This window comes from Chiloscyllium punctatum, chromosome 5 (assembly GCF_047496795.1).
Source record: "Chiloscyllium punctatum isolate Juve2018m chromosome 5, sChiPun1.3, whole genome shotgun sequence".
Classification (NCBI taxonomy): Eukaryota; Metazoa; Chordata; class Chondrichthyes; order Orectolobiformes; family Hemiscylliidae; genus Chiloscyllium; species Chiloscyllium punctatum.
In genome coordinates, this window is record NC_092743.1 from 73,704,454 (window position 1) to 73,716,589 (window position 12,136).

General features: G+C 40.6%; 1 protein-coding gene across 2 annotated transcripts in view; it reads left to right on the plus strand.

Moving 5' to 3' along the window:
• Positions 1 to 455: 455 nt before the first annotated feature.
• lyn (LYN proto-oncogene, Src family tyrosine kinase) overlaps positions 456 to 12,136 on the plus strand; it is a 119,797-nt gene continuing 108,116 nt past the window's right edge. For both annotated transcript variants that reach the window (XM_072570555.1, XM_072570556.1), the window contains exons 1-2: positions 456 to 618; positions 9,437 to 9,536. The gene's annotated coding sequence lies outside the window, so the exon portion shown is untranslated. The remainder of the gene's footprint in view (positions 619 to 9,436; positions 9,537 to 12,136) is intronic.

The window sequence follows — 12,136 nt, forward strand, 5'->3', positions numbered from 1 at the left end:
GTTTTTAATGCCCCAATTCATTTCTAGAGAAGCCCTTGTTAACTTTTTTGTTTATTTTATATCACAAGGGAGTGAATCTTAGCTTTCGTTCCAGCTATAAAGTTTGACATGTGAACCATGTGATGGCTATTATAAACAGTTACCCTTTTCTGTCTTTTAATAGTATGGTGGGACTTCACATGTCCAAGGAAGATGTATTTTTAAATTGAATGAATTAACTCTCCTTTACCGCTCTGTTGTTATTTGGCTGTGAAACTAACAATACAATTGTTTCATTTTAGCCAATTCACTTAGTGTTTATATCACAGTAAACATTAGCTGGTAAGTTATTGCAGATCATGCAAATTGCATGCTAGTCTGGGCTGGGAGGTTATTTGATTTTATATAAACACCAGGAAGTAACACAAAAAAAAAACTCACAAGCTAGTTCCTCAATTTTAGTTGTGCTTGTGGGGAGTGGCTAAGGCAGCTGTAAAGTTTCTCTGAACTGCTTACCATTCAATGTTGCAAAAACTCCTCTGTTTGCTTTAAACGTTAAAAAAACTACACGTAGAAAACTTACTTTGGAATCGGTACAACAAAAAGACCAATTTTATCTCATTTGGATACTGTTGAAAGGTAAGTAGTTTTCTGTCCCTGGGCTGTTTTTGAGTGAATGAAATGGACAAACAGCTGAACTCTGTCCTTTGTATGTTGTTCCTTATTTTTAGTTTAAAACTTTAACAGTGTTTACCAATGCCAGAGGCAGTAAAAATCTTTGGTATTTTGGTTCTTACTGATGTGGATAAGCACTGATGGATGCTAAAATCTTTAAGATAACAGGGTGCTTTCTCTGAGTGTGACCAAATTCTATAAATTTTACTTATACATTTGCATGTACTATTGCACCATTGAACATTTTAAATAAAAATAACTTTAAATGTGATAAGTTCTATGATTTTATAGCAAAAAAATAGATTATTACTTTCATAAAAAGCTGTAGCTAGCAATGTTTTGTTTTGGTCCTAAATCAGATTGTTCAATGGATCCAATGAGTTTCTAACAGTTATATTGGATCTTGATTCTTAGAAACTAGTAAACATTTGTGTTCAGAGGTATTTTGGTGTCCTTGTGTATGAAATGCAAAGTTAATATACAGATACAGCAGGAAAATATGAAAGAAAATAATATGTTGGCATTTGTCATAAGATCATGAGAATAAAAAGCAGCTGTAGGCCTTTTGGCACTTCAAATCTGCTGCACCATTTAGTAAGATCAAATTGTGACCTTGCCTCAACTTTCCGCTCCCTCTCTCTCTCTCTCACACACGCACACTTTGAGTGAGACTTTTGGTTAAGAAAGTTTGTTACAGAATCTCAATGATGCAATACTGATGTGAGTAATGTGATGGTAACATCAGTCTACATAATCCAAATGTCACTTACAGAAACCGAACTTCAGCTATTAAGTAAAGTTAGCTATAAATATCCAAGGCAAAAGGCCTATAATGCAGGTTTATTAGTCAAGATGAGAAGCATAGTGGTGGAGAGTTGCTAATTTGCTGATCCTTTATGTCAGCAAATTATCTGTGTTGATGATCTTTCATCAATTTATCCTTTGAATTGTGCCTGGAAGCTAAATGTAGACATTTCTAAAGGAACTTGTAAGCCTTTATCCTTCAAAGGTTACACTGGTTGTGTCTGACTCTGGTGATATAAATTCAATTTTAATACCGATGAAGTGCCTCATTGATAGCAATGGATGTTTGGATGAGATACTAATTTGAGTACTCACCGACCTAATGAAACATTCTTTTCATTTGCAAAGCTGTTCCCATATCCTGACCAGTACTCGACACCACACGGTCAGTCATCTCTTTTGCTAATTCTGGAATATTGTGGTATACAAATTGGCTGTCACATTTGCCTACAAACAATTCTTAACATCAGAATGCAATGTAATATCAAAGGAGGCTATTTGACCCATTTTATCTATGCTGTATAATTTATTATAACTAACGTTATAAGGTCAAGCCTCACAAATCTTATTTAGTTCTTTGAGGATGTCAAAAAACACATTGATGAAAGTAGAGCAGTGGATGTGATGTCCATGGATTTTAACAAGGCATTTGATAGGGTTTCCCATGGTAGACTCATTCAGAAAGTAAGGAGGCATGGGATACAGGGAAATCTGTCTGTCTGAATACAGAATTGGCTGGCCCATAGAAGACAGAGGGTGGTGATAGATGGAAAATATTCAGCTTGAATCTTGGTGACCAGTGGTGTAACAGAGGAATCAGTTCTGGGACCTCTGCTCTTTGTGATTTTTATAAATGACTTGGATGAGGAAGTAGAAGGCTGGGTTAGTAAGTTTGCCGATGACACGGTGGAGTTGTGGATAGTGTGGAGGGCTGTTGTAGGGTGCAATAAGACATTACTAAGATGCAGAACTGGGCTGAAAAGTGGCAGATGGAGTTCAACCTGGAGTGTGAAAGGTCGAATTTGAATGCAGAATACAGGGTTAAAGGCAGGATTCTTGGCAGTGTGGAGGGGTGGAGGGATCTTGGGTGTCCGTGTCCATAGATCCCTCAAAGTTGCCACCCAGATTGATAGGACTGTTAAGAAGGCAGGGATATTGAGTTTAAGAGCCAGCAGCTCTATAGGGTCCTGGTTAGACCACACTTGGAATATTGTTTTCAGTTCTGGTCGCCTCAGTATAGGAAAGATGTGGAAGCTTTAGAGAGGGTGCAGAGGAGATTTACCAGGATGCTGCCTGGACTGGAGGGCATGTCTTATGAAGAGAGGTTGAGGAAACTAGGGCTTTTTTCATTGGAGCGAAAGATGAGAGGTGACTTGATAGAGGTGTATGAGATATTGAGAGGCATAGATAGAGTGGATAGCCAGAGACTTTTTCCCATGGCAGAAATGTCTATCATGAGGGGGCATAATTTTAAGGTGGTTGGAGGAAGATTTAGGGGAGATGTCAGAGGTAGCATTTTTACAGTGGTGGGTGTGTGGAATGCAGTGGTGGTAGAATCAGATGCATTAGGGACCTTTAAGCAGCTCTTGTATAGGCACGTGGAAGTTAGTACAGTGAAGGATCTGTAGGTTAGTCTGATCTTAGAGTAGGATAAAGGTTGACACAACATCAAGGGCCAAAGGGCCTGTACTGTGCTGTACTGTTCTACATTCTAATGAGTTAATCCCTGCCTTCTGCCCTCCAAGTCTTTGCTAAATGTTCAATTGAACAAATTTCTCCAAGTAAAACTGAACTAATCCTTTTCATAGAGTCTTAATTTTACTTTTCTGACTTTGTATTTTGAGCTTTTATTAATAAAATAAAAGATCCCATAAACCTCATTAACCGCTTTCTAAACTTATCTGCCATACTCAATATTTATGTGTACATACATCCCTAGATCTCTTTGTTGCTGCATTTTGTTTCTTTATTTGCCTCGGTACCTCCTTCCTACCAAAATGCATAATTTCTATTATGTTCAACCTGTCATGTGACCAAGTGTTAGAATGTAAGACTTTGGAGCTCATTTACCACAATTTAGGGCCATAGCTGTTTTGCTTGCGTTCTAAACTCCACATTTTTGTCTAACATTAATCCTTCAATTTTAGGTACAACCCTGCAAGCTATCCTCATGTTGCTGTGAACGCACTTCAGTTCCGCTTAGACTTTCATTTCCTCATCTTAGCACTATTTAAAGATTGAATGCAATATACTTTGCTTCTCTGGAGATTAAGCTTTTATTATCCATTTGGCTTTTTTTTATTCTTTTTGATAAAACAAGTGGCTCATTCACTTTAGTTTGTATGTTGTTAACAGTGGAACTCTATATCTTTAAATGGAAGTATATTTCTGATTTCATATTGGACTATAAGTGGCTCTTTTAGTTTTTTTTGGAAAAAAATCTCTTTATTCTTGTATTGATAAAGATTTCTTTCAGTATCATACAGGCTATGTTGAGTGAGGACATATGAGCAAACCATTCTCGAGGGGTTTGTTTTGAGGTGCAGATATGGTTTGATTTAGATATTGACTTTGCCCACTTCTGCCGTTTTGTTTTGATATTGGCTACTTTATATTATGAAAGACCAACAAGGTTAAATTATTTAATTATCTTCTGCTTTTTAATGTTCTGCAAATAATTTGAATTGTAGTTATATTAGCTTTTCATTACCTTCAGAACAGCAGTCCTGAAATTATTTCAGTTTCTCAATGGATGACAGGAAGTACATTTTAACCTTGAAATAAACACACGGGCCAGGAATTTCCTTGGAGCCACACTGGCTCAATCATAATAACTCTATTAACAAATTTGTAGGGGTAGAGCAGGAACAACTGAGGAAATTCTGAGCCATAAATTGTTGCTAAATATTGGGTGAAGAAAGCTCTTCACATCATTTGATCTCCATTATGGAATCCAATCTGACTGCCTTCCCGTAGCAGTATTCCATTATAACTTAAATAGATAGTGTTCTCATCAAAACCATGAATGAAACATGTCAATGTCCAGCTTAAATTAAACTATTACAACTCTTTGTCCTCATCCTGTTTTGAAATGAAATGTAAAAATAGAGTTGCTCAGGAATGATTGTATAGCATAGATATTAAATAAACATTTTGCATTATTTATATGCGAATGATTGTGAATGTAAAAGGCATACTACAGGAGAACATAAAATCTTGATTAGCATAGAAAAGGCATTTCCTAAATGCACTAAACACAAAGTGGATGAAGTTAAAAATCATACAAAACCAGCTTAAAGTCCAACAGGTTTACTTGGAAGTTCTAGCTTTCCGAGCGCTGTTCTTCACCTCGAACCTCACATCTTTAATGCAGTAAAGGTGCGAGGTTAGAGGTACAGGAGCAGTGCTGCAAAAGCTAATACTTCCAAATAAACCGGTTGGACTATAACCTGGTGTCGTGTGATTTTTAACTTTGTCCACCCTAGTCCAACATTGGCACCTCCTCGTCCATACAAAATGGGGAAGTCTAATGGCATACAACTTGAGATGTTGGAACTAAACAAGAGGCTCTGGTGATAATCATTGAATTTGCCTAAAATATGAGATTATGTAGTAGAAGAATAACATCCATTGTAATTCCAATGCTCCAGGAGAGGGAAGAATAAACTAAATATCCATGGATCGGTTAATGTCAGATATGGAAAAATTGGAGCAATGTTTAAACAGACTTGCCCAAATATTGTAAGCTATTTACCTGTCAGAAAGCTGCTATTATCCCTCCACTTGTGGCTTGATGTCCTTCTTTACATAATCATGATGCATCAAGATCATGATGTGTCATCAAGGCCATAACTATTTTAACTGACATCCTGAGCAAACAAAGCACTGCCGTTTTTCTTCAAGATGTAGATTTTAGTAAGAATGTCAAGACCAAGAGAACACTAAGTAGATGCTTTAGTTAAAATTATTTCCTGTGGCGTCTGCATCAGTTCACCTGCACTTTGGGCCCCAAAGGGAAGACTTAGTGTGTTGCTGACCCCTTCCAAAAGCTGTGATTTCTATGATTTGAAATGGAGAAGCAGTTGACCCACTTAATTTTGTTGGTGGGTGGCCTCAATACTGGGTGATCTTTCAGCTGCTCTCCATTAATCACAGAACAGAAGTCAACTGATGGGAGTTTAATGAAGTCAGAGTTAAAATAGCCAAGGCCTGGTCTCTGAAGCAGTAGATGAGTTTCCAATTATCTTTGCTACTGACCTACCTACAGTTGAAATGCTGCAATTTGAAATAGAATGGCCTCACTATTTGTTGGCAGGGTATCTGGCTATGAATGAAAAGCTTATGTGCTAAGGACTGGAAAGAATTTGACTCCTTAGCTTTTTGTTTATATTTAGGTTCAGATGTCTACCTGAGAACTTACTGAAATCACTGATTAGGCCAACTGATTAGGATGGCATAAAAACACAGCCTGAATTTTGTGAGATATGTGCCTACCAGTTGAGAGGTGGCAAAATTGGTGGAGAAGTTTTGAAAGAAATACTTTTTTTGTGTGTAATGGGATACAGAATCCAGAGGTAATCACATTTTTTGGAAATGTCACCTAAGAGAATGGTATCCAAAGCTTGCTTAGTGGCCCCTAAAGAAACACACTTTCTCTTCCTGGTCTATAATGAAGCTTATATAGAATTAAAATTTTCATTTTCCGGTCTCTTTTGATTCTTGACCCAGTAATGGGCATGCCACCACTGGTCCCTGCTCTGGCCTCCAACTGATATGGCAGATAGCAATATGGAAGCCTAACCTGGATACTTAAAACGTTCACAATAAAATTCAGATGGTTGTACTTCGAAAGGAGCATCTCTTTAATTTCCTTTTGACACTTTTCCTCTCAGATGGAGTTTGAATTAAGACCAATAGTGAACATTTAGAAATGCATCTGCTAATCTGAATAGCTGGCATGAATTTATTGCATTTATTGATAAGTGGTCGCTACCGGCAAGATAAGTTATACCATCGGTGATATATTTTTCTGAATTAATTCAATAGAATGTCTTGCAAGACTTTTGTTGAAAAATTCTAATGTCCAGTGAAAAAGGAAATATAGTCCAAAATATACCATGTGGTGGCACGGTGGCTCAGTGGTTAGCCCTGCAGCCTCACCGCACCAGGGACCCGGGTTTGATTGCAGCCTCAGGCGACTGTCTGTGTGGAGTTTGCACACTCTCCCCGTGTCTGCATGGATTTCTTCCGGGTGCTCCAGTTTCCTCCCACAGTCCAAAGATGTGCAGGTCAGGTGGATTGGCCATGCTAAATTGCCCGTAGTGTTAGGTGCGTTAGTCAGAGGGAAATAGGTCAGTGTGGGGTTACTCTTCGGAGGGTCAGTGTGGGGTTACTCTTCAGAGGGTCAGTGTGGACTTGTTGGGCCAAAGGCCCTGATCCGTACTGTAGGGAATCTAATCTAATATGCAAATGGTTGAACAGGAAATGGATGAAGAACAAAGAAAATGACAGTACAGGAACAGGCCCTGTGGCCTGCCAAGCCTGCGTTGGTCCACATCCTCTATCTAAACGTGTTGCCTATTTTCTAAGGATCTGTATCCCTTTGTTCCCTGCCCATACACATACCTGTCTAGATGCATCTTAAATGAAGCTGTCGTGCCTGCCTCTACCACCTTAGCTGGCACCCACCACGCTGTGCATAAAGAACTTTCCACACATATCTCCCTTAAACTTTTCCCCTCTCACTTTGAACTCATGACTCTTGGGGGAAAAAGCTTCTTGCTATCCACCCTATACATACCTTTCATGATTTTGTAGACCTCAGTCAGGTTCCCCGCCCCCCCCCCCCCCCCATCTTTAATTGGAGAGTGATAGCAAGTGATCATTGTTTGATGATTTGGACTTAGGTACAGAGGAATATGTGAAAATGTTCCTATGAAATGAAAAATTAGTTAACAGATTATGAAAGTCTTCAGATTTGTCTTTTCTATGTAAATACAGTGAATACATGAGTAAATAATGATGATTTTTGTAGAAAACTTTGGTTATCATTCTATGCACAATTTTGGCTGCTCCGTCATGTGAAGGCCATCAAGACATAAATGTTGGAAACTGAGGTCCTCCCGAAAACTCTGTAAACTCAACATTTCGTATTTGGTATGTCCTGTGTAGTCTGAGACCGCCTCAATCTGTGTTTCAGTAGTAATGAGTCAAAAAGTGTGGTACTGGAAAAGCACAGCCAGTCGGACAACATCCAAGGAGCAGGAGATTCGACATTTCAAGCATAAGCTCTTCATCGAGAATGTCATTCCTGATGAAAAGCTTATGCTCAAAACATCAACTCTCTTGTTCCTCGGATGCTGGCTGACTGGCTGTGCTTTGCCAGCACCACACTTTTTGACTCGGATTTCCAGCATCTGCAATCCTCGCTTTCTCCTTACAATAGTTATGAACCTTCTACTGGCATAAACAAAAGATTTGTTGAGTGCCACACTACCCTGCTATTAGTTCAATGGTTTCAAAAGTAAGATTTTTGTTCTTTAGAAGCAATGAAAACTAATATTCAAGTGGAGGTGGGAAAGGGGACAGCTAGTTGTCCCCTGCATAAATTGCTTACTTAACTGACATATAATATTATCAGATCTAAACTGCTGCTTAACAGACTCAAGCTATCAAAAGATTTCTACAAATCATTGACTGCCTGCATTTGTTAACTGTGATCTTGAACACCCGAAAATTAAAATAGGGCAACAACAGGTGAAAGCTGATTTGAGCACTATACAAGCAAAGCATTAAAGAACCAATAAAATCTGAATCAGAACTGAGAATAATTCCTCCCATGATTGTATTTAACCTAGGTGGGTTTGCAGATGAGTGAGAAACTTACTGAGCATTACAACCTGACATTTGGTTTGGGAAACAGAGTGCAGAGCAGTTTGAAACTCACCAGGTGTGAGTGCAGCAGGAAGTGTTTTACAGTGAAACAGACAAGCTGAGAAGTCTTCAAACAGTGAACTGAATAGCTGCAGCCATGTCTAGGTGAAATGCTACTGTTCATAACACTTCCTCTGAGTTTTTCTTGTTACTAGGAACATGTTTTATAAATCCTTGGAAATCGGTTCACTTTTTTTATACTTCTCTCAACCTGCACTGCTTGCTGTCAACCTTCACTACAATTTGGGTGCAGCTTGAGCAGCACTACATCAGAACTCAGATGTGGAAAAAAGATGAGCAGTAGCAAGAACAATACCAGCTGTCTTCTCCTTATCCACTTGTTGTTTTACAGTATAGAGGAATTGGACATGGAATTCAAACTCCAAAGAGACCCCTTACACAGAGTCTATAGGTTTAGAAACAGTTTTCTTGACTCTGTATAAACACCAGTTATTCAGGAAAATCAGACATTCATAGCAATTCATTGCTGCCATCAGCCTCTTGGAACAAATCCTCCCTGCCACTGGACCAGTTTGGCTGATATAAGCAGCAACAATCAAGGAGACCATCACTGAAAGTCCCCATTCACTTCCTCTCCTTGGAATTCTGTTCTCTACTCTGTAAGAAGAGAAAGCAGAGAGTTGTAAGTACTGGATTGTGTGAAGCAGAAAAAATGAATCTTTGTGAATAGTGACTGTGAGCATGTGTAAGATGATACAGAAATGACTGTGTGTCTTGGATGCCCAGATGAGAATGAAAGATTTCTTATGACAGAAGAATGAATGGAGATGTGAGGTATATTGGTTTGAGCAATGTTGGGCAGGGAAATGCTGGGAATATCAGAAGTACCTGAAGGGGTTTGACACAATCTCTTTCCCTTAGATGAGCTTCTTGAACATCTTGGGCCACTGGCTCTTAGTTCAAGGAACCCTCTGCTGCTCACTTGCTTGGCCATTGCTATCCATGCATGCTTAGTTGGAGAGACTGATATCTTTCTTCAATCCTTGGCAAATATCAACTCACTTCACTCCCTAATTTCCTGCAGCAATAAATCAAAGAGTGAAAGCACCAGAAGCATCCTCCTTGAGCCTGTTTTGAAATCCTGTGGCTGCTGAAGCACAAGTACAAGTTGTTTCCAGGACAAGGTAAAGTTCATTCTAAACTTCCTCTATTGAATATAAGTTTGTTATTGATTTTATAGCAACTTGAACTAAGCTTTCTACTTTAGTACTGAGTGGGTGTTCGGATAAGTGGGGTATGGATGCTAGGGCAGTTTCTTGCTCCTCCTGCAGAATGTGGCAGGTGGAAGACATGGCACACGTCTCCGCTGGCTACACCTGCGGGAAGTGCACCCATCTCCAGCTCCTTGAAAACAGTGTTAGGGAATTGGAGCTGGAGCTGGATGAACTACAGATCATTCCGGAGGCTGAGGGGGTAATTGAGAGGAGTTACTGGGAGTTGGTCACTCCTAAGGCTCAGGACAAGGATAAATGGGTTACAGTTAGGGGGAGGAAAGGGGACAGTCAGACAGTGCAGAGATCCCCTGTGGACATTCCCCTCAGCAATAAGTATACCGTTTTGGATACTGCTGGGGAGGATGACCTACCAGAGGGAAGCCATAGCAGTCAGTTCTCTGGCACTGAGCCTGACACTGTGGCAAAGAAGGGAAGGGGTCAGAATAGAAAAGTACTCGTGGTAGGGGACTCAATAGTCAGGGGAATCGACAGGAGATTTTGTGGTCAGGATCGGGATTCCCGGAAGGTATGTTGCCTTCCTGGTGCCAGGGTCCAGGACGTCTCTGATCGGGTGTATAAGATTCTGAAAGGGGAGGGTGAACAGCCAGAAATCTTGATACATATTGGCACTAATGATATAGCCAGGAAAAGGATTGAAGATATAAAAAATGATTTCAGGGAGTTAGGAGAGAAGCTGCAAAGCAGGACGAACAGAGTAGTGTTCTCTAGTTTACTACTGGTGCCACGAGATAGCGAGGCGAGGAACAGGGAGCGGGTGCAGCTTAATACGTGGCTGCGCAGCTGGTGTAGGAGGGTGGGCTTCAGATATGTAGATAATTGGGATGCCTTCTGGGGAAGGTGAGACCTGTACATGAAGGACGGGTTGCATCTGAACTGGAAGGGGACCAATGTCCTGGGTGGAAGGTTTGTTCGAGTAGTTCGAGAGGGTTTAAACTGGTATGGCAGGGGGGTGGGAACCTGAGCTGTATACCAGAGGTCAGAGGTGATGCATTTTGGAAGGTCGAATTTGAAAACTGAATACAGAATTAAGGATAGGATTCTTGGCAGTGTGGAGGAACAGAGGGATCTTGGTGTGCAGGTACATAAATCCCTTAAAATGGCCACCCAAGTGGACAGGGTTGTTAAGAAAGCATATGGTGTTTTGGCTTTCATTAACAGGGGGATTGAGTTTAAGAGTCGTGAGATCTTGTTGAGCTCTATAAAACTTTGGTTCAACCGCATTTGGAATACTGCATCCAGTTCTGGTCACCCTATTATAGGAGAGATGTGGATGCTTTGGAGAGGGTTCAGAGGAGGTTTACCAGGATGCTGCCTGGACTGGAGGGCTTATCTTATGAGGAGAGGTTGACTGAGCTCAGACTTTTTTCATTGGAGAAAAGGAGGAGAAGAGGGGACCTCATTGAGGTATACAAGATAATGAGAGGCATAGATAGAGTCGATAGCCATAGACTATTTCCCAGGGCAGAAATGACTAACACGAGGGGTCATAGTTTTAAGCTGGTTGGAGGAAAGTATAGAGGGGATGTCAGAGACTGGTTCTTTACACAGAGAGTTGTGAGAGCATGGAATGCATTGCCAGCAGCAGTTGTGGAGGCAGGGTCATTGGGGACATTTAAGAGACTCCTGGACATGCATATGGTCACAGAAATTTGAGGGTGCGTACATGAGGATCAGTGGTCGGTACAACATCGTGGGCTGAAGGGCCTGTTCTGTGCTCTACTGTTCTATGTTCTGTGACATTATCCTGCCTGCCCTCCCTCTGCTAAGGCAGACTGTGGAATATTGGTAATGCCACTGGTCTTACATGCAGAGGCCCATCATTAGTTCAAATCTCACTGTGGTGGAGTTTAAATTCAATCACTTGCGGGCAGCACGGTGGCACAGTGGTTAGCACTGCTGCCTCACAGCGGCAGACTCCCAGGGTTCAATTACCGCCTCAGGCAACTCTTTGTGTGGAGTTTGCACATTCTCCCAGTGTCTGCGTGGGTTTCCTCCCACAATCCAAAAAATGTGCAGTTTCGGTGAATTGGCCTGGCTAAATTGCCCGTAGTTTTAGGCGAATGGGTAAATGTAGGGGAATGGGTCTGGGTGGTTGCGCCTTGGAGGGTCGGCGTGGACTTGTTGGGCCGAAGGGCCTGTTTTCACACTGTAAGTAATCTAATCTAATCTGAAAAGTAAACAACCACGGCAAAGACCATTGACAGGGCAAATGGGTTCCTGATATGCATTTTAACTTTGTCAAGTTAAAATGTTTCCCATGGAGAATACAGGATGGGAAATTCAGAGTAGATGCTTAAAAATCTGAAACCATTTCTATTGAATGAGATTTAGTAGACTGACACAACTAGGACATTCACACCCATTCTCACTCAGATTTGACCAGTGGACTATCCATTTTGGCTTCTTCCTGAGGTCCTCAACATCACTGACATAAATCTTCAATTTGATTCACTCCACATGATCCCAAAAAATGGCTGAAGCTACTGGAT